Raw genomic sequence first — 25065 nt, 5'->3', positions numbered from 1 at the left:
AACATATGAATTTAGATTTGTCAACAATCATATAGGAATAATGATATTTATTGCGCAATCACAATTATGCTTCACAGAGATAAAACGGAAGTGCGCATCCATGAACTCCCATCCTCCGCCATTATATCCATTGAATATTGATAACTACATAACTTGCAAATATTCTTTAGCATCATTAAATATTTACAAACATTATATTCGGGGGGGACTTCCGGGCGGCGGCCATGCTTGGACGCAATATTTTGAGCTGCTCCAGTTATCCTACTATTCCAACTAAAATCTCCGCTTAGGAACTCCATCTGAATTTTAATTTGATGGCATATTGATCTGCGGAGGATTCCCTTTCAGGAGATACCCGTTTTAGGATTGCTGCCTGCTCTCAGAATCCGGAGCATTAACTCTGAGGTTTAGGCCTCAATACAACCCCCCAGTGATTTCCCCTTGAGGACTTCACTGTCGAGCGGTGCCTACTGTGCGCTGTTAATTACCTGCACACTGAGTGCCCAATTACAATTTAAGACTCAAGCTAAAATGGAGACCGCTGCAAGTTTCCTAACAGAACTGAGCCGCTTGCTCGCCGGCTATCAGGAGCTATTTGAAGAAAACCTGCAAATGGCATCTGGCTCAAATATCGGTAATCGAGAGAGGATTCCTCAGCAAGAACCTAGCTGGTCAGAGGGGGGGAGTAGGGGAGACCCCTGTCCTCGGAGCCAGCTACCCGTCACCGACTACGCTTCCAGAGAACTTGTGTTTCTGACTCCATCTGCGGTCCCCGTGGCCAGTGATAATGAGGCTTCGCTATGGAATGCTGCAAACGTGAGAGACCTTCTCACAGCACAAAGAGATCCCAACTGCTGTACCGTTGACTGGGGAAGAGCTGCTCATATAGAGAACCCAGCAACTGAAAATCTAGCACTCTCTAGGAATGCACCGAACGCTCCTGCTGACCCAAAGAAAGTTAAAGGACCGCAAACATCTACCTTACCTGAATATGAAGATACGCCGACTAGGAAGAGTTCGGCCGCACATACTTGGCCTCTCCCGCAGCTGTCCTTCACCTCCATGTACACGGAGATACCAGGTATGAGCTGGGACTTAATCAATCCTCTACTAGTGACCACATGCACTGGGGGAAAAACGATGCCGACAGTTGATACGGTGAGTCCTGGTAATGCACAGCAGCAGTGTCACCCAATCCCACTGTCAGGCCAGACAAACACTTGTGTAGTTTTTACTGCTGTCTCGGTTCCGGAAAGCTGGGACCCCGGAGGGTCATCTCTGCTAATCAGAAGTGCAGGTCCCGAAGCCTCAAGCAGTAAAGTCAGGGCGGTTCTGGCTTCTGTGATGAAACTGGATAGATCAGGAGTGGGCTAATTCTCAAAATGCTTCTGGGTACAGGGGAACCGGGAGATAATCCTGAAACCATACCAGACTGTCATGGCTGTAACTTTTCCTGCCTCCAGAGACCCAGAGTGGGTTAAGACATGCAGATTTACATTGGCTGACACTGATTTCTGTGCCTGCAAAGAGACCCCGGGGATTTCATTAAAGATTAGCCTGTCTCAGTTATGTTTTTGCCATGTTAACGTTCCCACGAATGTTCTGAATAGACTGCATAGATGTATGCTAATATGGACGCACTAAGGACTTTTATTTTCATGCTCCCAGTGAGAGAAACACACTCATATACGTATGTTCATATCCCCCTAATTCTTTGATAGTTATTTAATGAATGTATTGTTGGTGCTGCACTCTTTTCTCTTTTTATTACCTATAATTTACAAGCTGTAGCAAGCTGATTCCTTTAGATGTACACATTTACTGCAGGGCAGGTCACAACTAGAGAGGAGGTCATGGTGGACCAGTGTTTGCTTAACTATTATGATACTTTAGGCCCATAGCTATTTTTAATTAACTTTAATATTCCCAACCACCTGGTTAAGTTAGTCTCCCTTGTGTACATAATGAGACAACACAACAATGATCTCTATTAACTTCGCTGCTAGCCAGGACATTTAAATATACTTTTTCCTATCTATTAGCCAGTACATAAATCATAGCTGCATTAAATCTTCTAACTCCTGTCTAGCATTTTAGTTGCTACCCTGAATCACTCCCCAGGGAGCCTACACAGCCATCACTACTATTACACATAGGGTAGTAGAGCATTACCTAGTTGCTGGTCCTTTATATAGTACACTACACTGCAGTTCTCTGTGCACACGTTAATATGTTTTCAGCCAATTCAGCTCTCTATTAGATTATTTTTGGTTATCTCCTTAACTCACACATCTTTACACCTGGGTTGTTATTCTGCACTCAGTCAGTTTAGCTGCTACTGCTCTTCCAAGCCCAAGAGTGGCAATAGGTTTAGCTACCTAACCTCCATTGATTATTGATGTTTTTCAAGGGTCCAAGAGTGACCTATTGGTACCTGAGGAGGTTTCTATATTCACATAAAAAAAAAAAAAAAAAAAAAAGAGAGGTTACAGTTAAAGTTACCTGTTTAATTTTGAATCTGTATATGTCTGAGAATGCATGCCATTTTACTAATGTGCAGTCTGTTACAAAATACGTCTTTCCTGTCACAAGGTAATTTCACTTGTTTTTGTAAATGCTTCCAAAAACCTCAATAAAAATCTTTAAATATAAAAAAAAAAAAAAAAAGAAGAAAAAATTGGGCATATATTCATATATATTCATAATCTTACTAAAATAACTACAAATGATGATCTTCTATTCACATGTACTGAAACCAAAGTCTAATGTTTCTTTATCGCAGTAAAGTATTCAAAACTGTTTGCATTTCCTGTCTAGGTTCCCACGTCCACAATAAATATTCGGTCCACACAAAAAAAAACAAAAAAACCATTATATTCGAATATCGTAATACAAACAATTGTTCATATATTTAAAAAAGTGTGAAAATATACTCATTACACTGCTAGATCCAAATAAATTCATTATCACGGATACCCAATTTATGCTTTTAATTATTGCCCAATGCTCATCGATAAATTTATTGCGCAGAGACGTAAGCATGAGTTTGTTGTTACATTGCATTACTTTAGACATGTTGGTCAAATGTTAACATTAATTTGTATAAAGGTTAAAAATACAGTATCATGAGTTTCAAGATTAAAAATAAAATGATCTATAAGATGAATCTAAAGTTAAATGATGACAGATAAATGTCTGACAATTGATATCAATGCAAGAATACATTAAATGACTCAAAGGGATAGTCAACAAGTGCAAAATGCATTGAAATAATATTTCCATTTCAAGGATATTGATAATAGAATATGATCAGAATTTGTTTTAGCTTTCAGCAAAGAATAACAAGAGATCAAACACAATTTGAACTTAACATTATGGGGATATTTATCAAAGCGTCAACTATGTTGCATTCGCCGGCATCAATACGCTCGCCTAACATCGCTGCAGCGGATCTCAATACGCTCTCCTTATAAAAAAAAGCCTTCAAAAACACGCACACCAAGTACGGGAGATGAGCATCGGACTGTTGTTAACTAGCAGTCATCGATCTTGCGTCTATTCGGCTTTTTCCCAACTTTATTTATACCATTTCTCTAAACGCTGCCACTATACTAAAATGTTTAACCCCTATCCCGCCGCAACCTAAATAAAGTTATTAACCCAATTTGAAGAAAAGTGAAAGAAAGCGAGTCGGGGCAACAGGCTCAAAAATTAAAACTTAACGTTTATTGCCAGTACACAGAGATAAAAAGAATACTTCAGTGCATCCAGTAAAAACATAAAGAGCCAGCACAGCAGCGGTCTAACATGTTTCAGCTCCTGCCTTACTCATAGACCGTGCTGTCTCTTGCTCACAGCCCTCTTAAATTATGATGATTACTCTGACGCAATTAGCAGCACTGAAGGATTAACCCTTGCTTATTCAGTACAAAAAGAAAATGACTAATATGAACAATATTAGTATCTTGAAGGGACGAATACCTCTCCAGCACCTGTCATTGTTATAACATTTATGTATTAACAGGGACTACAGTGTCATAAAGCATGGAGTGATCACCCGTATTAAACTTGGCATGCCTATCATAGAAATTAAATTATCTAGGTAATACCTGTATATCCTCAGTATAGTATCCTACTCTCATTAATATCAAGATTGTACAACAGGGTCCTGACAATAAATCTTATAGAGTTTAAAAACCACATAATGAAAACCCTATAAACAGGCATACAGCCCTATAAGTCATAGCATATTGTTTATAACAATACTGAAGGCAGTTAATATAAAACCATTCAAATGCAAATTTTATTGTTACATACATTACTAAAGATGGGGGGAAAAAGGAGAAGAATGTACCCTCTTTATGATTACATCTCAGTAACAAATCTAGTCTGTCTAGTGATATTAAATAAACCCATAGACAGCTAAAAGACATGTAGTCAACTTAGATACAAACATTATGGGGCCTATTTATCAAGCTGTCAACCGCAAATACGCTGGAATTCCGCAGCGTAATTGTGGCGAGCCTGATTCGCCTTATTTATCAAAGGCTACAGACCGGCAAAAGTAGAATTTTGTGACGTAACATGCGATCCCCCGGTCCCAGTGTCAGACCCACACAGATAGATGGTTACGTCACTACAGATGTTCCGAATGCAAATTTGGCACTATCTGACTACTTTTGCTACTTGTAAACAAGTTACACAGTTCCAGCGTGATCAAAATAGAGAGAGAGATAAGTATGAGTACAGTTAAAATCTCATTTTATTAGTTACTTGCATTAAAACATAACCGGCACAGCACACAGAGAGACTCCACAGTTCTGATGAACTGCCCATGAGGCAGGAAACGCGTCAGTGGTGGAGTCTCTCTGTGTGCTGTACCGGTTGTGTTTTAATGCAAGTAACTAATAAAATGACATTTTAACTGTACTCATACTTATCTCTCTCTGTATTTTGATCACGCTGGAACTGTGTAACTTGTTTACATTTTGCCTTATCGTAATTAAGGGTTGAGGAGAGCCCTAACAGTCCCAGTGTCGAGACAGCCCACAACAGTGTAATTTACCTGGTGTGTATATGGAAGGCTAAACGCTGCAAGTGCACTGAGGTGTGTATATGCTGATGCATCAAGGTGTGCTTTTACTGCAAAATCACGGGAGATATAATTCTCAGGATAGATATTTACAGTTACAGATCGTCATTCAAGTGATAAGCCCTCTGTTTTATTTATACATAAGTCTTGGATTGAAATGTTAATAACATTATATCATACTCTGTGATATCCGCATTTAGTGGGACCCTTGTTAAGGGTAGTTTTTCACAAGAGACTAATATATAACATATTTACACTGTCTAAGTCTAAGAAAGTTTTGGATACAATTGTGTTTGATGTTTACTTTTGCTACTTAACAAAAATCTACCAGGTACGCTCGCCACTATTCCGGGCCAGCGTACCTGGTTTTCAATCCGCTGCCCTGGAGGCGGTGGATGCCATAGGAATCAATGGGAGTCTGAAAGCAGCGAAAGCTTATGTTCGCTGCTGCCCGATATCCCATTGATTCCTATGGGAGAAGAAAAGTTATGTTTACACCTTAACATGTACCCCGAGTCTAAACACCCCTAATCTGCCGCCCCCTACACCGCCGCCACCTACATTATACTTATTAACCCTTAATCTGCCGCCCGCCACCGCCGCCACCTACATAAAAGTATTAACCCCTATCCCGCCGCTCCCGGAGCCCACCGCAACTAAATAAACGTATTAACCCCTAAACCACCAGCCCCCCCACATCACCATAAACTAAATTAAGCTATTAACCCCTAAAGCTAACAACCCACTAACTTTATATTAAATATTAACTCATCCCTATCTTATAATATATTTAAACTTACCTTTAGATTTAAATTAAACAATATTAAACTATTAATTAATCTACCCTAACTATTAGACTAAAATTACATTAAACTGTATTAAACTATTAATTAACCTATTCTAACTATTATAATAAAATTAAATTAAACTATATTAAATTAATAATTAACCTACCCTAACTTTTATAATAAAATTACATTCAACTATATTAAATTAATAATTAACCTAACCTAACTTTTATAATAAAATTACATTAAACTATATTAAATTAATCATTAATCTAACCTAACTTTTATACTAAAATTACATAAAACTACAAATTAAATTAAGTATATTATAGATTTAAACACCTAACCCTACTCAAATAATTTAAATCTACACTAAAAAATTACAAAGTTACAAAAAACTAACTAAGTTACAAAAAATAACAAACACTAAGTTACACAAAAAAATAAACTCTAAGTTACAAAAAATAAAAAAGAAATTATCAAAGCTTTAAACTAATTACACCTAATCTAAGGGCCCTATGAAAATAAAAAAGCCCCCCCCAAAATAAAAAAACCCTAGCCTACAATAAACTACAAATAGCCCTTAAAAGTGCCTTTTGCTGGGAATTGCCCCAAAGTAATCAGCTGTTTACCTGAAATAAAAAATACAAATACCCCCCCAACAGTAAAACCCACCACCCACACAAATACCCCCCCCCAAATAAAAACCTAACTAAAAAAGCCTAAGCTCCCCATTGCCCTGAAAAGGGCATTTGTATGGGCATTGCCCTTAAAGGGCATTTGGCTCTATTGCAGGCCCAAGTCTTAATCTAAAACTAAAACCCACCTAATAAACCCTTAAAAAAAATCCTAACACTAACCCCAGAAGATTTACTTACAGTTTTGAAGATCTGACATCCATCCTCCAAGAAGCCGGGAGAAGTCCTCAATGAAGCGGCCGAAGTCTTCATCCAAGCCCACAGAAGTCTTAATCCAGACGGCATCTTCTATCTTCATCCATCAGGCGCGGAGCGGCTCCATCTTCAAGACATCCGACGCGAAGCATCCTCTTCCATCCGACCACTACCGAAGAATGAATGTTCCTTTAAATGACGTCATCCAAGATGGCGTCCCTTAGATTCCGATTGGCTGATATAATTCTATCAGCCAATCAGAATTAAGGTTAAAAAAATCCTATTGACTGTTGCAATCAGCCAATAGGATTGAGCTTTCATCCTATTGGCTGATCCAATCAGCCAATAGGATTGAGCTCACATTCTATTGGCTGTTCCAATCAGCCAATAGAATGCAAGCTCAATCCTATTGGCTGATTGGATCAGTCAATCGGATTGAACTTCAATCATATTGGCTGATTGCATCAGCCAATAGGATTTTTTCTACCTTAATTCCGATTGGCTGATAGAATTCTATCAGCCAATCGGAATCTAAGGGACGCCATCTTCGATGACATCACTTAAACGTACCTTCATTCGTCTTTAGTCATCGTATGAAGAGAATGCTCCGCGTTGATATCTTGAAGATGAACCCGCTCCGCACCGGATGGATGAAGATAGAAGATGCAGTCTGGATGAAGACTTCTGCCCGTCTGGAGGACCACTTCGCCCGGCTTGGATGAAGACTTCTCCCGGCTTCGTTGAGGACTTTGGCCCGTCTTGGATGAAGACTTCTCGTGGTAAGTCGATCTTCAGGGGGTTAGTGCTAGGATTTTGTTAAGGGTGTATTGGGTGGGTTTTATTTTTAGGTTAGGGTTTGGGCTTGCAAAAGAGCTAACTGCCCTTTTAAGGGCAATGCCCATCCAAATGCCATTTTCAGGGCAATGGTGAGCTTAGGTTTTTTATATAGTATTTTATTTGGGGGGTTGGTTGTGTGGGTGGTGGGTTTTACTGTTGGGGGAGTTGTTTGTATTTTTTTTTACAGGTAAAAAAAACTGATTGCTTTAGGGCAATGCCCCGCAAAAGGCCCTTTTAAGGGCTATTGGTAGTTTAGTTTAGGCTAGGGTTTTTTTTATTTTGGGGGGTCTTTTATTATTTTAATAGGGCTATTAGATTAGGTGTAATTAGTTTAAATATCTTGTAATTTGTTTATTATTTTCTGTATTTTAGTGTTTTTTTTTGTACTTTTGCTAATTTAATTTAATTGATTTAATTGTTGTCAATTTAGTTAATTTATTTAATTATAGTGTAGTGTTAGGTGTTAGTGTAACTTAGGTTAGGTTTTATTTTACAGGTACTTTTGTATTTATTTTAGCTAGGTAGCTATTAAATAGTTAATAACTATTTAATAACTATTCTACCTAGTTAAAATAAATACAAACTTGCTTGTAAAATAAAAATAAACCCTAAGCTAACTACAATGTAACTATTAGTTATATTGTAGCTAGCTTAGGGTTTATTCTATAGGTAAGTATTTAGTTTTAAATAGGAATAATTTAGGTAATGATAGTAATTTTCTTTAGATTTATTAAAATTATATTTAAGTTTGGGGGTGTTAGGGTTAGGGTTAGTTTTAGGTTTAGGGGTTAATAACTAATATAGTGGCAGCGACGTTGGGGGCGGCAGATTAGGGGTTAATAAATTTAGGTAGGTGACGGCGATGTTAGGGATGGCAGATTAGGGTTTAATAATATTTAACTAATGTTTGCGAGGCGGGAGTGTGGCAGTTTAGGGGTTAATATGTTTATTATAGTGGCGGCGACGTTGGGGGCGGCAGATTAGGGGTTAATAAGTGTAGGTAGGTGGCGGCGACATTGGGGGTGGCAGATTAGGGGTTCATAAGTATAATATAGGTGGCGGCGGTGTCCTGAGCGGCAGATTAGGGGTTAATAAGAATAATGTAGGTGTCGGCGATGTCGGGGGCGGCAGATTAGGGGTTAATAAGTGTAAGATTAGCGGTGTTTAGACTCGGGGTTCATGTTAGGGTGTTAGGTATAGACATACATTTTATTTCCCCATAGGAATCAATGGGGCTGCGTTAAGGAGCTTTACGCTGCTTTTTTGCAGGTGTTAGACTTTTTCTCAGCCGGCTCTCCTCGTTGATTCCTATGGGGAAATCGTGCATGAGCACGAACGACCAGCTCACCGCTGACTTAAGCAGCGCTGATATTGGAGTGCGGTAATGAGCAAAATTTTGCTCAACGCTCACTTCTTGTCTTTTAACGACGGGTTTTTAAAAACTCGGAATACCAGAGATGTAGGTAAGTGAGCGGTGAGAGAAAACTGCTCGTTAGCACTGCACAGCAAAAAACGAAAAACTCGTAATCAGTGTTCCCTTTAAGGTCCGTTTAGTGAGCGGCCCAGCAGTAAAACAGTTAATAGGGAAACCACACCTTGCAGTCTGCATTGTGCAGTGTTTGCTAATTGCTCTAATTAACAATAGTTAATAGTTTCAATGCTGGGCTGCTCACAAAACTCACAAAACTGTCCTTAGAGGGAACCCTGCTCATAATCTAGTGTTCAGGCACAGGGAGTTATTTAAGATTTAGCACAAGACAATGCTAAATTTAAGACAATAGATAATAAACAGTCACAGTTATGTGATCAGGGGGCTGGAAGAAGGTTCCTAGATACAAGGTAATCACAGAGGTAAAAAGTATATTAAAGGGACACTGAACCCAATTTTTTTCTTTCTTGATTCAGATAGAGCATGCAATTTTAAGCAACTTTCTAATTTACTCCTATTATCAAATTTTCTTCATTCTCTTGGTATGTTTACTTGAAAAGCAAGAATGTAAGCTTAGATGCCGGCCCATTTTTTTGTGAACAACCGTGATTGTCCTTGCTGATAGGACAGCACCAATAACCAAGTGCTGTCCATGGTACTGAACCAAAAATGTGCTGGCTCCTTAGCTTAAATGGCTTCTTTTTCAAATAAAGATAGCAACAGAACGAAGAAAAAATGATAATAAAAGTAAATTAGAAAGTTGCTTAAATTTGTATGCTCTATCTGAATAATGGAAGAACATTTTTGGATTCAGTCTCCCTTTAGTATAACTGTGTTGGTTATGCAAAACTGGGGAATGGGTAATAAAGGGATTATCTATCTTTTAAAACAATAACAATTCTAGAGTAGACTGTCCCTTTAAATGAAAAATCTGTTATTTTTTCTGTTCCCATTGATCTCTATGGGGGAATCCATTATGCGGCCATGATTACGCAAGTGAAATAAATGCCGTATTCGTGTTAACGCGGTGCGTAACAACGTTCTTTTCAGACTTGTAATACCTACGTTATAAAGAGTGTGCAATAAACATTACACATGCGCTATTTGTGCACATCCATAACGCAAAACTCGTAATCTAGCCATTATTTAACAGACAGAAAAGTAATATATACTAAACTATTGGGAAAAGAAGATTAAAGAGTAGTGAAAACATTTCAGTTTAATTTGAAATTGATGTAAACTGAGCCATTACATCAGCCCCAGGTGTTCTCCAGCTACCTTCTCTCTCCCCTGTAAAATTATGTATGCCACTATACATTAAAGGCTTATTAATTGTTCTTAGTCTTTTGATAGTTGCAGATCTTTATTAGATATTTTATCAAAGAAAGATTGATCCATAAGCATTGAATTACTGTTTGATAACCTTTATCTTGAGCCCTATTAATTATTATCTTTTTTTTAAAATTTTCAATTGAAAGCATGTCGAGACAATTTTGCTAAAGCTTGTTTTCAAATTTGCAATTGATAGAAAAGGTGATAAAAAATTTAAAGAGTAACAGGTAGAGTATGAGTTTTGCGTTACGGCTTCTAACACTGAAAAATGCCAAGCGTAATGGCCAAGAACGCATATTACGAGTCGTGTCGGTATTGCTATACTACAAGCATTTTAGCCTGTAACACAACGTCCATTCTGCACTAAAAAAAATTGAAGTTTTTGCATGGGATTTTCATAGCGCCAGTATTACAGGTTGTGCGGTGGGGCTAAAAAGCTTGCGTTACAGCCTATTCCGACACGATCCATACCGCCATCTAAGAGCAGTAGTCATGAGTTTTGCGCCACAAAAATGTTTCACAAAACTCATAACTAAAGTGTTACAAAGTACACTAACATAAACTACCCATTAACCCCTAAACCGCCACCCTCCCACATTGCAAACACTATATTAAACTTATTAACCCCTAATCTGCTGCCCACCCACATCGCAACTATTAAATAAATATATTAATTTCTAATCTGCCCCTCCTGACATCGCCAACACTAATAAAAATGATTAACCCCTATTCCGCTGCTTCTTGACATCACTGCCACTATTATAAAATTATTAATACCTATTCCACCGCTCCCCAACATCACTGACACTATAATAAAGTTATTAACCCATTAACCTCCAGCCTCCTACATCTATGCCACTAAATAAACCTAATAATCCCTAAACTGCCGGCCCCCACATCGCAAAACACTAAATGAAGCTATTACCCCTACACCCCCTAACTTTAAATTAAATTTAACTATATTAAAATAAATAAAAACTTACCTGTGAAATAAAAATAAACCTAACATTAAACTATAAATTAACCTAACCTTACTAATCTAATAAAATAAAAAATACTACCAATTAAAAAATCTAAATTACAAAAAATAATAAACACTAAATTACGGAAAAAAAACAAAAAACTAATCTTGCAGAAAATAATAAACAAAATTATCAAAAAAACAAACAATTACACATAATCTAATAGACCTATAAAAATAAAAAGCCCCTCCCAAAATAAAAACACTCCCTAGCCTACAATAAACTACCAACAAAAGAGTCAATAGGAACAGCACACACCTTGGAATGAGTGCACGAATGACCCTAGGACGAATGACCCTATTCCTAAGTGTCAATAAACAGATGTAAAAGTGCTGAAGACCTTGCTTTGTATTTCTACAATAAACTACCAATAGCCCTTAAAAGGGCCTTTTGTAGGGCATTGCCCTAAGTTAAACAGCTCTTTTACCTGCAAAAAAAATACAAAGTCCCCCCAACAGTAAAACACACCACCCAACCAACCCCCCAAATTTAAGCTACCCATTGCCCCTAAAGGGCAATGGGTAGCTTAAACCGACCCCAAAAAATAAATAAAAAACCTAACACTAACCCCAGAATATGTACTCACGGTTGCTGAAGTCCGGACATCCATGCGGCGAGAAGTCTTCATCCACGCGGTGACATCTTCATACATCACGGGGATGTCTTCTATCTTCATCCCGGCGGCACGGAGCAGAGCGGCGAAGACATCCAGCGCAGAGTGTCCTCTTCATATGGTCCCTGCCGTACACTGAAGCTTCAATGCAAGGTAGCTGTTGTTTTGAACAGCCAATAGGATTTTAGAAGCTCTCATCCTATTGGCTGATTTGAATTTTAAGAATCAAATCAGCCAATAGGAATGCAAGGTAAGTTATTTTGAAAGGGCTACTTTGCATTGAATCTTCAGTGTACAGCGGGGACCATATGAAGAGGGCGCTCCGCACTGGATGTCTTTGCCGCTCCCCTCCCCACCGCCGGGATGAAGATAGAACAGAAGACACCCCGTGATGGATGAAGATGTTGCCGCCTGGATGAGAGCTAAATGCCCTATTAGAGCAATGAAAAAGAGCTAAATATCCTTTTAAGGGCAATGCCCATGCAAATGCCCCTTTAGGGGCAATGGGTAGCTTAGGTTTTTTTAGAGTTAGGTTTTTTATTTTGGGGGGTTGGTTGGCTGGTGGGTTTTACTGTTGGGGGGACTTTGTATTTTTTTTACAGGTAAAAGAGCTGTTTAACGTAGGGCAATGCCCTACAAAAGGCCCTTTTAAGGGCTATTGGTAGTTTATTGTAGGCTAGGGGTGTTTTTATTTTGGGGGAGCTTTTTTATTTTGATAGGGCTATTAGATTAGGTGTAATTCTTTTTATTTTTGATAATTTCGTTTATTATTTTTTGTAATTTAGATTTTTAAATTTTTCTCGTAGTGGTAGTATTTTTTTATTAGGTTAATTTATAGTTTATGTTAGGTTTATTTTTATTTCACAGGTAAGTTTTTATTTATTTTAAGATAGTTATATTGTAAATTTAATTTGAAGTTAGGGGGTATTAGGTTTAGGGGTTTATAGTTAAATTTTGCGCTTTGTGATGGGGGGGTAGCGGTTTAGGGGTTAATAGGTTTATTTAGTGGTAGAGATGTGGGAGGCCAGAGGTGTAGGGGTTAATAGGTTTATTTAGTTGCGGAGATGTGGGAGGCTGGACGTTTAGGGGTTAATAACTTTATTATAATGTCGGTGATGTCGGGAATCGGCGGAATAGGGGTTAATAGTTTTATTATAGTGTTGGTGATGTTGTGGAGCAGCGGAATAGGGGTTAATAACTTTTATTAGTGTCGGCGATGTCGGGAGCCGTAGATTGGGGTTAATAACTTTATTTAGTTGTCAGCGATGTCGGGGGCAGTAGATTAGGGGTGTTTAGACTTGGGGTTTATGTTAGGGTGTTAGGTTTAAACGTAACTTTTTTTTCCCACATAGACATCAATGGGGTTGTGTTACGGAGATTTTTCATTCCGCACTTCAGGTGTTAGGTTTTTTCTAACACTCTCTCCCTATTGATGTCTATGGGGGAAAGCGTGCACGAGCACGTCAAAGCAGCCCATGGATTTTGTGCGGTATGGAGCTTAACGCCACCATATCACACGCACAAGGAGGCTTTTCAGTAACGTAATGGCAGCGCTATGGAGGGTGAAATAACGCAATTTTTTGGGCGTTAGTTTCACACCCTGTTTAGCGCAAAACTCGTAATCTAGGTGTAAGTTATTTTCAAGTGGTCTCTTAAAACTATATTTTCCCAGATGCTGCACAGGTAAGCTATGATCTTTCCTTGTATTTAACAACACTTCAATTTTGAATAGTCTCCCACTTCCACAATCTGCTATCCCTTGGTAGGCCTGTGTTCTCATTAGCCCTGAATGTGACAAGTTCAACTTTTCTGCCTTCGCCGGCCCAATACGCCCGCCTAAGCTCGCCTACCTTCGCCGCCGCGGACCTTGAATACGTTCGCCTAAGTTATCAAATAAAGCTGTCAAAAAGCCGCGGGGCGGTTCCGGTGGGCGGGCCAAGGGAGAAGCAGCAGGTGAAGGGAGCTCTGCATAAAACAGCATAGAAAACTAACTTTAAATCCAATTCTAGGCTGCCCTTTGCCTTGCTGTTATAACCCCTGTGGCCACTAATAATTCCTTGACAGAGTTTGCTGTCCGGAGTGGAGGTGAAGTATGAGAGACTCCCTCCACACTTATTACAGGAGCTGTACATCGCTCCCCCACGGAGGGCCAACAACAAGACACGCTGAAGTGGCGCACCGCATGCATACAGCACGGGAGGCTGTAAAAAGACCCGCTTACTCACACAGACGGCTGGTAGAATCCGGAGGGTGACCGGTCTCGTTAAGGAGACACTTGCTGGGAGGAAAGCGCCATCGAGCCCCCACGTGGACCACAGCCTGCTTCTGCCGCCACATCGCGACAAGGTCTGTTAACCGCATTGCTCCGGAGGTTCGTTGTCTGCCAGACTGAGAAGCAGACCTGCTAATCACAGACCCCGACATCGGCAGGCTAAATACACCGGAGTGGAGGACACAGAGGGAATCTCGGCGGGCGCGAAAACAGGCGCCATCTTGAAAGTGAGGCTTCTAACCCACATGGCGATAGCAGGCTCCGGAGTACAGAGGGGGTAAAGTATCACACCTAAACACAGCTAGAGAAACTTTTAATAGCAATAACACCCTTGTGTATAGGGACATGTGAACTGATTAATATCCCCCAAAGCTACCTGAGGGTTTGGAGACACGGGCCCCTATTGTAACTCTTGTCACAACTTTTAACTCAGCTCTTGCCACGCACACTGGGTGTACTTCTGTGAAGGAGACAAGTATCTTTATCTAACGTGTCTGACAGGGCTGCCTGCACAGCATACCTTTAAGGTCACTACTAAGGCCAGGAACTTTGGATCTCAGAAGGCCTTCTATAGACAGTGCTTAACTTTTGGGTTTATTACTTAGCCCACCCAGTGGGCCCTTTTCATACCCTGTAGTGAAGTCATACAACCCCTACCATTTTTCTACATTGCTAACTGCAGGCATTGGGCCTGCCCTGGTGTGGAAAGAGGAATCCTTGTCCTGAAAAAAAAGGGGAAAAGAATAAAAAGAGAAAAATAACAGTGCTAAATGTGCAACAGCCCTTAGGGGACACTACTACTAGGGGCAGGAACATTGGATTCTGCAAGACCTTCCAGGGTCTGAGTTTGTGGACAATCTACACTTTAACCTTTGGGCACATCATTCGGACCTACCAATTTGCCCCTCTCACTGCATATCTGGCAGTAAAACTGTACAATCAGTCAACGCTGATATTCCCAGCACATAGATAAGTTAACACTGGGCCTATACCCCCCTGAGGGGATGCATAAAGGTTGCTGCGCTGCTGAACTTGTGCTGCCTCCCATCTGCACTAGAGGGAAAAGGAACTGTTTAATTTATAATCACTGTTGTGCTTAATACATGCATTAACCCATGCTTTTCTCCCATGTTAGGAAACTGTTATTTTCCACTAGATAACCCACAGATACTGTGTTACATATTGGTTGAGAGGGGTTTACTGGTTGATTGATAGAACACTATTGGCATTTATAATTATTCTTATCATTCCCTGTGGTGTATAGAGTGACACGTAGTCAGCACCTCACACGCCACTCAGGTCAGCGGATTTGCTCTCTCCTATTTTTACTTCAGGACTGTACAATTAGATAGCATGGTCACCCTAAGTTAACCCTTAAGAGATCTTTTGTGTCCCCCTACCCTTTTGAAGGGGCATTAGCAAACCACTGCGCTGACAGGCCTGTATTGGTACCCTTCTTTCTGGGAAGGAGAGAAGCTGTACAATCCCCATTACATTGCCTGTTTACTCCAGCATATGGTTTTCTTCACTGACAAGACCTTACAGTCATTCTTGAAATTATTCACACACATTGCTTCATTTACTGGTTAACACGGGTTTAATGGTCTGCTGTTAGAATACCAACTACATATGTAAACTGTCTTGTCATTTTCAGAGGTATATGGATAAATTCTTAACCAACTCCCCCATGGCAAGTCGTAGCAAAACGGGCTCTGCCAGAAACAAATCTGGAGCTGACCCCTCCGGCCTAGGGACTAGTACTGAAGCCTGCTCAGAGAATGGGTCACTTGACACACACCCTATTGTTAAGCAGATATCTTTACTGTTTATGCCCAAAATTGACAACCTGCAAAGGGGGGTTGATACCCTCACAGACGATGTTAAACAGTTCTCCACACGTGTAGCAGAGGCGGAGAATAGAATCTCTGACCTGGAGGATTCTAATGTGTCAAACTCCAACAAAATTGAATCCTTAGAAAGACAAGCCACGACCCTGCAGTTAAAAATAGACGACCTAGAAAATAGGTCAAGACGCAATAATGTGCGCCTACTGGGTCTACCTGAATCAGTAAAGCAAGCAGATATCATCCACTTTGTTGAAAATACACTCCCCTCATTGTTAGGGATTCCCATACAGGATCTTAAAGGTGGAGTAGAACGAGCTCATAGAGTAGGCCCCGAGAGGGTTAACTTAGATGATTCGCCCCAACCCCGGTCAATCATGATCAAATTTCTCCACTTTCAGACTAAGACAGCAGTGTTAAGAGCTTACAGAAGAATGGACAACGTGATGTATGAAAATGCACGCTTGCTCCTATTTCAGGATTTCTCGGTGGATCTTATGAAACGCCGAAGGGAATTCTCACCAATTTGTTCAAAACTTCATAGAGAGGGCAGACAAGCCTTCTTACTTTACCCTGCCAGGCTTAAAATCATGACCCCAAGAGGCCCAAAATTTTTTGATACCCCGACTGCGGCCCAACACTTCCTAGAAGGCGGGGGGGCCCCCCCACGCAGTCCACGACAGAATCACCCAAGAGGGGAAGAGGGCTGAAAGCAATGATTGATTAAGAGACACCCCCCTTAAATAGGGACCAACATTAGATTTTAAGTCAATAATCTATCCTGATGGCTACAGAAACAGTTGACAAAGGGTCTGCACCTACACGCAGACACAGAGTTCTAGAGTTAAAGTTAAGTTTGAGTTTTGTGTGTTTATATGTCATTATAGGTTGCCTCCACGCTCCAGGGCATTTGGAATGCATGAGTGGAAGATGTAAAGTGTTTGTGTGTGAGCACAGATGGGACATAGGCTCTCCTAAATCACTTCTCTTTGAAGTACCCCTAAAGCTAGGTTTCTCAAAGTATGCTGTGCGGATGAAAGATTTGATATGCTCACTTGGCTGCTGGAATGCAGTAAACTGTCAATTTGTAGCCTTATTGCTCTGTAACACTTTTACCCATATGCCTCAATTGCAGGTTGCAATATACTTAGACACAGCCAAGTATGTGGAATCTATGTCATCCTATCTGAAAATTCTTCTAGTTTTTTGTATGTTTCTACACTTGTGTATCAACCAGCACATGACATATGTTAAGGTAATAGGTCCTCTTTGTCTCCTCACTGTAGAATCACCTTTCATTCAAGTTGCTAATAATGTTTTACTTATGCTTCCACACTTGCACGGTACACAATTCCTGCAGTATGTTGGGGTAACACATCCTCTTTGTATCCCCACTTTAGAGCTACTTCTAATCCAAGCTGCTGATGGGGACCTGGCGGTGGTTCACTGTGGTAGAGGACTGAACCGGGAGTCTAACTACTGTGGTGAGATTTTTTTTTTTTTATTTTTTTTTTTCCCCTCTGCTCCCATCCTCTCTGCCCTCCTTCCTCCATACCCTTACTCTTGGAGCATTACATACACACCTTCACCTCAATTGTCAAAATACACCACAAGATCCAACTAGTAGATAAGATTTAATCTCTACTCCTGGAACATTGGGGGCATACATTCCCCAATAAAAAGAAAAACAATACTCACACAGCTTAGGAAAAAGAAGGCAGAGATTGCATTCCTTCAAGAGACCCACCTCTTAGATTCAGAGCACGAGAAGTTGAGGGCAGACTGGGTAGGGAGAGTTGAATACGCCTCGTATAGTTCAGCCAGTAGAGGGGTTGCAATACTCCTAGGTAAAAGACTGGAGTATGAGGTCAGGGAGGTACTTAAAGATCCGGAAGGCAGATACATAATAGTGCAGATATGTGTAGCTGAACAAATCTACACATTATGCAACATCTACGCCCCGAACTTAAAGGATAGAGGATTCTGGAATGCCATTGTGGCGATCCTCTCTCCCTACATCGGCACCCACATCATACTGGGAGGTGACTTCAACCTCACTCCTAACTCTCACTGCGATAGGTTAAGGGGGACACTTAGTGGGAAAATCAGAAAGACAATTAGACCCTCAGAAAAATTTGAAAAAGACATTTTTTCACAGCTGGGAAGTTCCCTGGATGTGGTGGACATATGGAGGCAATTGAACCCAGATGGGAAAGATTATACCTGTGCATCGCGCTCGTCTCCCTCTATGTCCCGCATTGATCTGTTTCTAATATCCAACTCTCTCATTACGCGTATCATAGACACAAAAATTGGGGAAGTGGCGGTTTCCGATCATGCACCCATAGCACTCTTCATAGACAAGAACCAGTCAGTCAGCAACAGACGTACCCTTAGATTCCCAAAACACCTACTGTACTCCCAAGAATTCCAGAACTATCTAATTCACTGCTGGGACGACTACCGGGTAAATAATGCTCAGCATATAGATTCACCGGAATTATTCTGGGTGACAGCTAAGGCGGTCTTGTCGGGCAACATTGTTGCCTACCTGGCGCGTAGGAAAAAACAATATACAGAAAAAATTGGGAAGCTGAGGGAGCGCTTGGCGGAGACATATCGCACTTACTGTGCGACCCCCTCCCGTCTCAATTATCATAATTACACTGATACAAAAAAAGAATATGATGCCCTACTAGCCAACCAGGCCTCACAGGCTCTTCTGCGAAGCAGGGGTAAATACTATAGATTTGGGGATAAGTCGGGGAAGCTCATGGCTGCCTTAGTGAATATGGACACGTCCTCTAAACATGTTGCAGCCCTGAAAAGTAGGGGCAAACTTGTGAAAGATGCTGAATCAATAGCAGAGGCATTTGCCTCATACTACTCCTCTCTATATACCAGTGAGGGTTCCCCAGGCTCTGAGCTAAGAGACAAATTTTGGGACAACATCAACATCCCACAAATTTCAGAATCTCAACTTGAGAAACTAAACGCCCACATAGGAGAGGAGGAGATTCAGAGGACGATAATGTCCATGTCACTGGGTAAAGCCTCGGGCCCGGACGGATTACCGATAGAATTCTATCGGCTCCTGAAGGAACAGGTCTCCACGACATTGGCAAACTTGTATGCCACTTACTTTGAGGGGGAGAGAGCTCCGGTATCAGAATTCTCAGCGGCATATATCACCCTAATACCCAAGCCAGGGAAAGACACCGTATTACCAGAATCCTATCGTCCGATCTCCTTACTGAACTCGGACTACAAAATATTAACTAAATTATTGGCAGAAAGACTAAAATTTATATTGCCGGACATTATACACATGGACCAAATGGGATTCATGTATGCGAGATCGTCAGTGGTCAATGTTCGTAGGGTCCTACAGGTCATCCAACACTTTTGGACTGCGAGGGGAGATGGTGAGGGGAGGAGTGACACGGAGGCCTTCCTGCTGTCACTCGACGCAGAGAAGGCCTTTGACCGAGTGGAGTGGGACCACCTTTTCTACACCATGGCTAAGGCCCACTTCTCTGGCCCATTTTTGACTTTTATTAAAAATCTGTACCGAGCCCCCTTTGCTAATATACTAGTCAATAACATATTTTCAGAGAACATTTACTTACAAAGGGGAACCCGACAGGGCTGCCCCTTATCACCCCTCCTCTTTAATGTTGCCCTCGAACCATTGGCTATCAAGCTAAAACAGGTCTTCCCTGGCATAGATGTGGCAGGACACCCACAACATCTGGCATTATACGCGGATGATATGCTCCTGTTTGTCCAGAATCCGCGCACACATATACCGCGTATCCTGGAGACTCTCACTGATTTTGGCCTGTTATCCGGCTATAAAATTAATATGCATAAATCGGAGATCCTATGGCTTCTCAGGAAAGCTAGTACTGACGGGGATTTCCCGTTCTCAGTGGCTAACCATGATATCACCTATCTTGGCATTAAAATCTCCGCTAACCCCAATAAATTGTATGCCAATAATCTGACACCTATGTGTGCAAAACTACAGGCGCAGATGAATAGCTGGAGTTCGCTACCCCTGTCACTCTCAGGTAGGATCAACCTCCTCAAAATGGTGATACTCCCTCGCCTGCTCTACCCTCTTCTTATGCTCCCCCTGCTCCTTAGCAAATCGGATGTCAAAATGCTTAATTCGGCAGCGACTCGCTTCATTTGGAAGGGAGGTAAGCCACGAATCTCGAGGGACAAACTGAGCATGGGTTTTCTCAATGGGGGACTGGCTTTGCCAGACTTCAGATTGTATAATTGGGCGGCTTTAATACGACTGGTGTTGGACTGGCAGGTGGGAACACACCACTTTTGTCGGCCCTCCCTGGAACAGGCGGTCCTGGGAGACATCTCCTTAGCGTACCTACCTCATGTTTCGAACATGAAATCTGTGAAGGCTCTGGGCCTTAATATGCTGTTCAGCGAACCATTAAAGGCCTGGCACCAGGCTCATAAATTTCTGAAGAAATCTTGCCATGTTTCAAGCTACCTACCGATTGTCAAAAACCCGGACTTCCTGGCAGGTTCGGAAACTCAACCTTTCTTGGTCTGGGAACGGAAGGGACTGAGATCACTTCAGCAATTATTAGTCCCCCTCACAAAGGAGGTAAAAAATTTTGGTACCTTACAAAGAGAGTTTGGGATACCAAGAACACACTTCTTTGCCTTCCTACAAGTGCGCCATTATATCAATACACTCCTTCGGAACGCTCCGGAATTTTGGGAGGGTTCTCCCTTCCGCATCACACAGGCATTGTATAAAATGGGTAAGTTCTCCTTATCTGAAATATATCAGACTCTTCTACAACAGCGAGCGCAGGGCCCGGGAGGGAATTGGCAACATTACGTGGGAGGACGTGAGAGGAGGTCTCGAAAAAACTAAATCAGCTACATTGTCCACCATGTTCAGGGAATCCCAGATACGCTTCCTTCATAAGGCCTATCTCACTCCGAGAATACTTGCCAAATGGGTGAACACGCGCCCTAATAAATGCGTGAGATGTGCGATAGAGGCACCTACTCTCTTACACTATATGTGGGAATGTCCAGCAGTCAGACAATACTGGAGTAAAATACAATATTGGATTCACCAGTCCTTACAGATACACCTCATACTCCGCCCAGAAACTATTTTGTTTTTACATTGGGACACACACCATAGACAACAAGACGCTGTACTGAGTCTAGTAATATTGTTAGCTAGAAAATGTATCTTAAAAAATTGGACGGTAAGGAAAAGCCCTTCTTTTGTGAGCTTTAGGAATCTACTAAGATCACAGATATTTACTGAACAAATGGACGTTAGGATGGATGTTCAGAATAGGCTGGGCCTATTTCTACGTAAATGGCGTAGACTCATACTTACCTTTGAACTAGAGATCCAAAGGCTAATCCTGACGCCATTTAAAGACTCAGTTCTCTTCACGGAGGCAGAGTTAAGGGGGGAATGGACACATTTATTCTAAGTTACAATAAACACATATGTGGGATGATTCTTCCTTCTCCCCTCCCCCTCCTTTCTTCACCCCTCTCCCATTCCCATCGCCCCCCCCCCCCTTTTTTTTTTTTTTTTTTCTCTTCCCACCGCTAGGCCCCGGAAGCAGCAGCAACAACTTTGGAGTAAGTTTAGTTATGTTGTGTTTATAGTTAGGTTAGATATGATTTAGATTGAGTTTTAAATATGAAAAAGGTATTGGAAAAAGAATACGTCTGAGAAATGTATTCACATTGGTCTGAAAAATATTACTTGCTATAGATCTCAAAGTGCGGATGAGAGAGTAAAATATCATATCCTCATTCAACTGATACTAATGTAAATCATTTTGTGTATACTGTAAGGTTCAATGCATAATTTCTAATGGATATTGTAAACTGTATCACATGTGACTGCAACCGCACAAATTGTGAACGATAAGAATGTGTGAATTGCTTTCTTGGACAACAATAAAAAGATATTTCAAAAAAAAAAAAGCCGCGGGGCGATGAGCAGCGGACTGTGAGAGTTATCACTCATCCGATCTCGCTGCTCTTCGGCTTTTTCCCAGCTTTATTGCTAGCCTGTCACTAAGCACTCACACTAAACTACACTGTTCTATCCCTATACCGGCGCCCCTGGAGCCTCCCGCAACTCAATAAAGTTACTAACCCCTAAACCGCCGCTCCTAGACCCTGCCGCAACTCTGATAAATGTATTAACCCCTAAACCGCCGCTCCCGGACACCGCTGCCACCTACATTATACCTAGTAACCCCTTTCCTGCCCCCCCTACACCGTCGCCCTCTATAATAAAGTTATTAACCCCTATCCTGCTGATCCCGCACCTCGCCGCAACTAAATAAATAGTTTAACCCCTAAACCGCCGCTCCCTGAACCCGCCGCAACCTATATTAAACCTATTAGCCCCTATCCTGCCCCCCCTACACCGTCGTCACCTATAATAAATTTATTAACCCCTATCCTGCCCCCCACTACACCGCCGCCACTGTAATAAAATTATTAACCCCTAAACCTAAGTCTAACCCTAACCCTAACGCCCCCCCTAACTTAAATATTAATTAAATAAATCTAAATAATATTTCTATTATTAACTAAATTAATCCTATTTAAAACTAAATACTTACCTTTAAAATAAACCCTAATATAGCTACAATATAAATAATAATTATATTCTAGCTATCTTAGGATTTATTTTTATTTTACAGGCAACTTTCAATTTATTTTAACTAGGTACAATAGCTATTAAATAGTTATTAACTATTTAATAGCTTACCTAGCTAAAATAAACTGAAATTTACCTGTAAAATAAATCCTAACCTAAGTTATAATTACACCTAACACTACACTATACTTTAATAAATTATTCCTATTTAAAACTAAATACTTACCTGTAAAATAAACCCTAATAAAGCTACAATATAAATAATAATTATATTGTAGCTATCTTAGGATTTATATTTATTTTACAGGTAACTTTGTATTTATTTTAGCTAGTTAGAATAGTTATTAAATAGTTATTAACTATTTAATAACTACCTAGCTAAAAGAAATACAAAATTACCTGTAAAATAAATCCTAACCTAAGTTACAATTAAACCTAATACTACACTATCATTAAATTAATTAAATAAACTACCTGCAAATAACTACAATAAAATACAATTACATAAACTAACTAAAGTACAAAAAATAAAAAAAGCTAAGTTACAAAAAATAAAAAAATAAGTTACAAACATTTTAAAAATATTACAACAATTTTAAGCTACTTACACCTAATCTAAGCCCCCTAATAAAATAACAAACACCCCCAAAATAAAAAAATGCCCTACCCTATTCTAAATTAAATAAAGTTCAAAGCTCTTTTACCTTACCAGCCCTTAAAAGGGCCATTTGTGGGGGCATGCCCCAAAAAGTTCAGCTCTTTTGCCTGTAAAAGAAAAATACAACCCCCCCCAACATTAAAACCCACCACCCACATACCCCTAATCTAACCCAAACCCCCCTTAAAAAAACCTAACACTAATCCCCTGAAGATCATCCTACCTTGAGTCGTCTTCACTCAGCCGAGCAGTGATGGAACCGAAGTGGACATCCGGAGCGGAAGAAGTTAATCCTCCAAGCGGCGCTGAAGAAATCTTCCATCCGATGAAGTCATCATCCAGGCGGCGCTGAAGAAGTCTTCGATCCGGGCGATGTCATCTTCCAAGAGGCGCTGAAGAGGTCTTCTATCCGGGCGATGTCATCTTCCAAGCCGGGTCTTGAATCTTCCTCCCGCCGACGCGGAACCTCCTTCACCGATGGACTACGACGAATGAAGGCTCCTTTAAGGGACGTCATCCAAGATGGCGTCCCCTCAATTCCGATTGGCTGATAGGATTCTATCAGCCAATCGGAATTAAGATAGGAAAAATCTGATTGGCTGATGGAATCAGCCAATCAGATTGAGCTCGCATTCTATTGGCTGTTCCGATCAGCCAATCGGAATTGAGGGGACGCCATCTTGGATGACGTCCCTTAAAGGAGCCTTCATTCGTCGTAGTCCGTCGGTGAAGAAGGAGGTTCCTCGTCGGCGGGAGGAAGATTCAAGACCCGGCTTGGAAGATGACATCGCCCGGATAGAAGACCTCTTCAGCGCCTCTTGGAAGATGACATCGCCCGGATCGAAGACTTCTTCAGCGCCGCCTGGATGATGACTTCATCGGATGGAAGATTTCTTCAGCGCCGCTTGGAGGATTAACTTCTTCCGCTCCGGATGTCCACTTCGGTTCCATCGCTGCTCGGCTGAGTGAAGACGACTCAAGGTAGGATGATCTTCAGGGGATTAGTGTTAGGTTTTTGTAAGGGGGGTTTGGGTTAGATTAGGGGTATGTGGGTGGTGGGTTTTAATGTTGGGGGGGTTGTATTTTTCTTTTACAGGCAAAAGAGCTGAACTTTTTGGGGCATGCCCCCACAAATGGCCCTTTTAAGGGCTGGTAAGGTAAAAGAGCTTTGAACTTTATTTAATTTAGAATAGGGTAGGGCATTTTTTTATTTTGGGGGGGTTTGTTATTTTATTAGGGGGCTTAGATTAGGTGTAAGTAGCTTAAAATTGTTGTAATATTTTTAAAATGTTTGTAACTTATTTTTTTATTTTTTGTAACTTAGCTTTTTTTATTTTTTGTACTTTAGTTAGTTTATGTAATTGTATTTAATTGTAGTTATTTGTAGGTAGTTTATTTAATTAATTTAATGATAGTGTAGTATTAGGTTTAATTGTAACTTAGGTTAGGATTTATTTTACAGGTAATTTTGTATTTCTTTTAGCTAGGTAGTTATTAAATAGTTAATAACTATTTAATAACTATTCTAACTAGCTAAAATAAATACAAAGTTACCTGTAAAATAAATATAAATCCTAAGATAGCTACAATATAATTA

This window comes from Bombina bombina, chromosome 2 (genome assembly GCF_027579735.1).
Source record: "Bombina bombina isolate aBomBom1 chromosome 2, aBomBom1.pri, whole genome shotgun sequence".
Lineage (NCBI taxonomy): Eukaryota > Metazoa > Chordata > Amphibia > Anura > Bombinatoridae > Bombina > Bombina bombina.
This window is presented reverse-complemented; position numbering follows the sequence as displayed.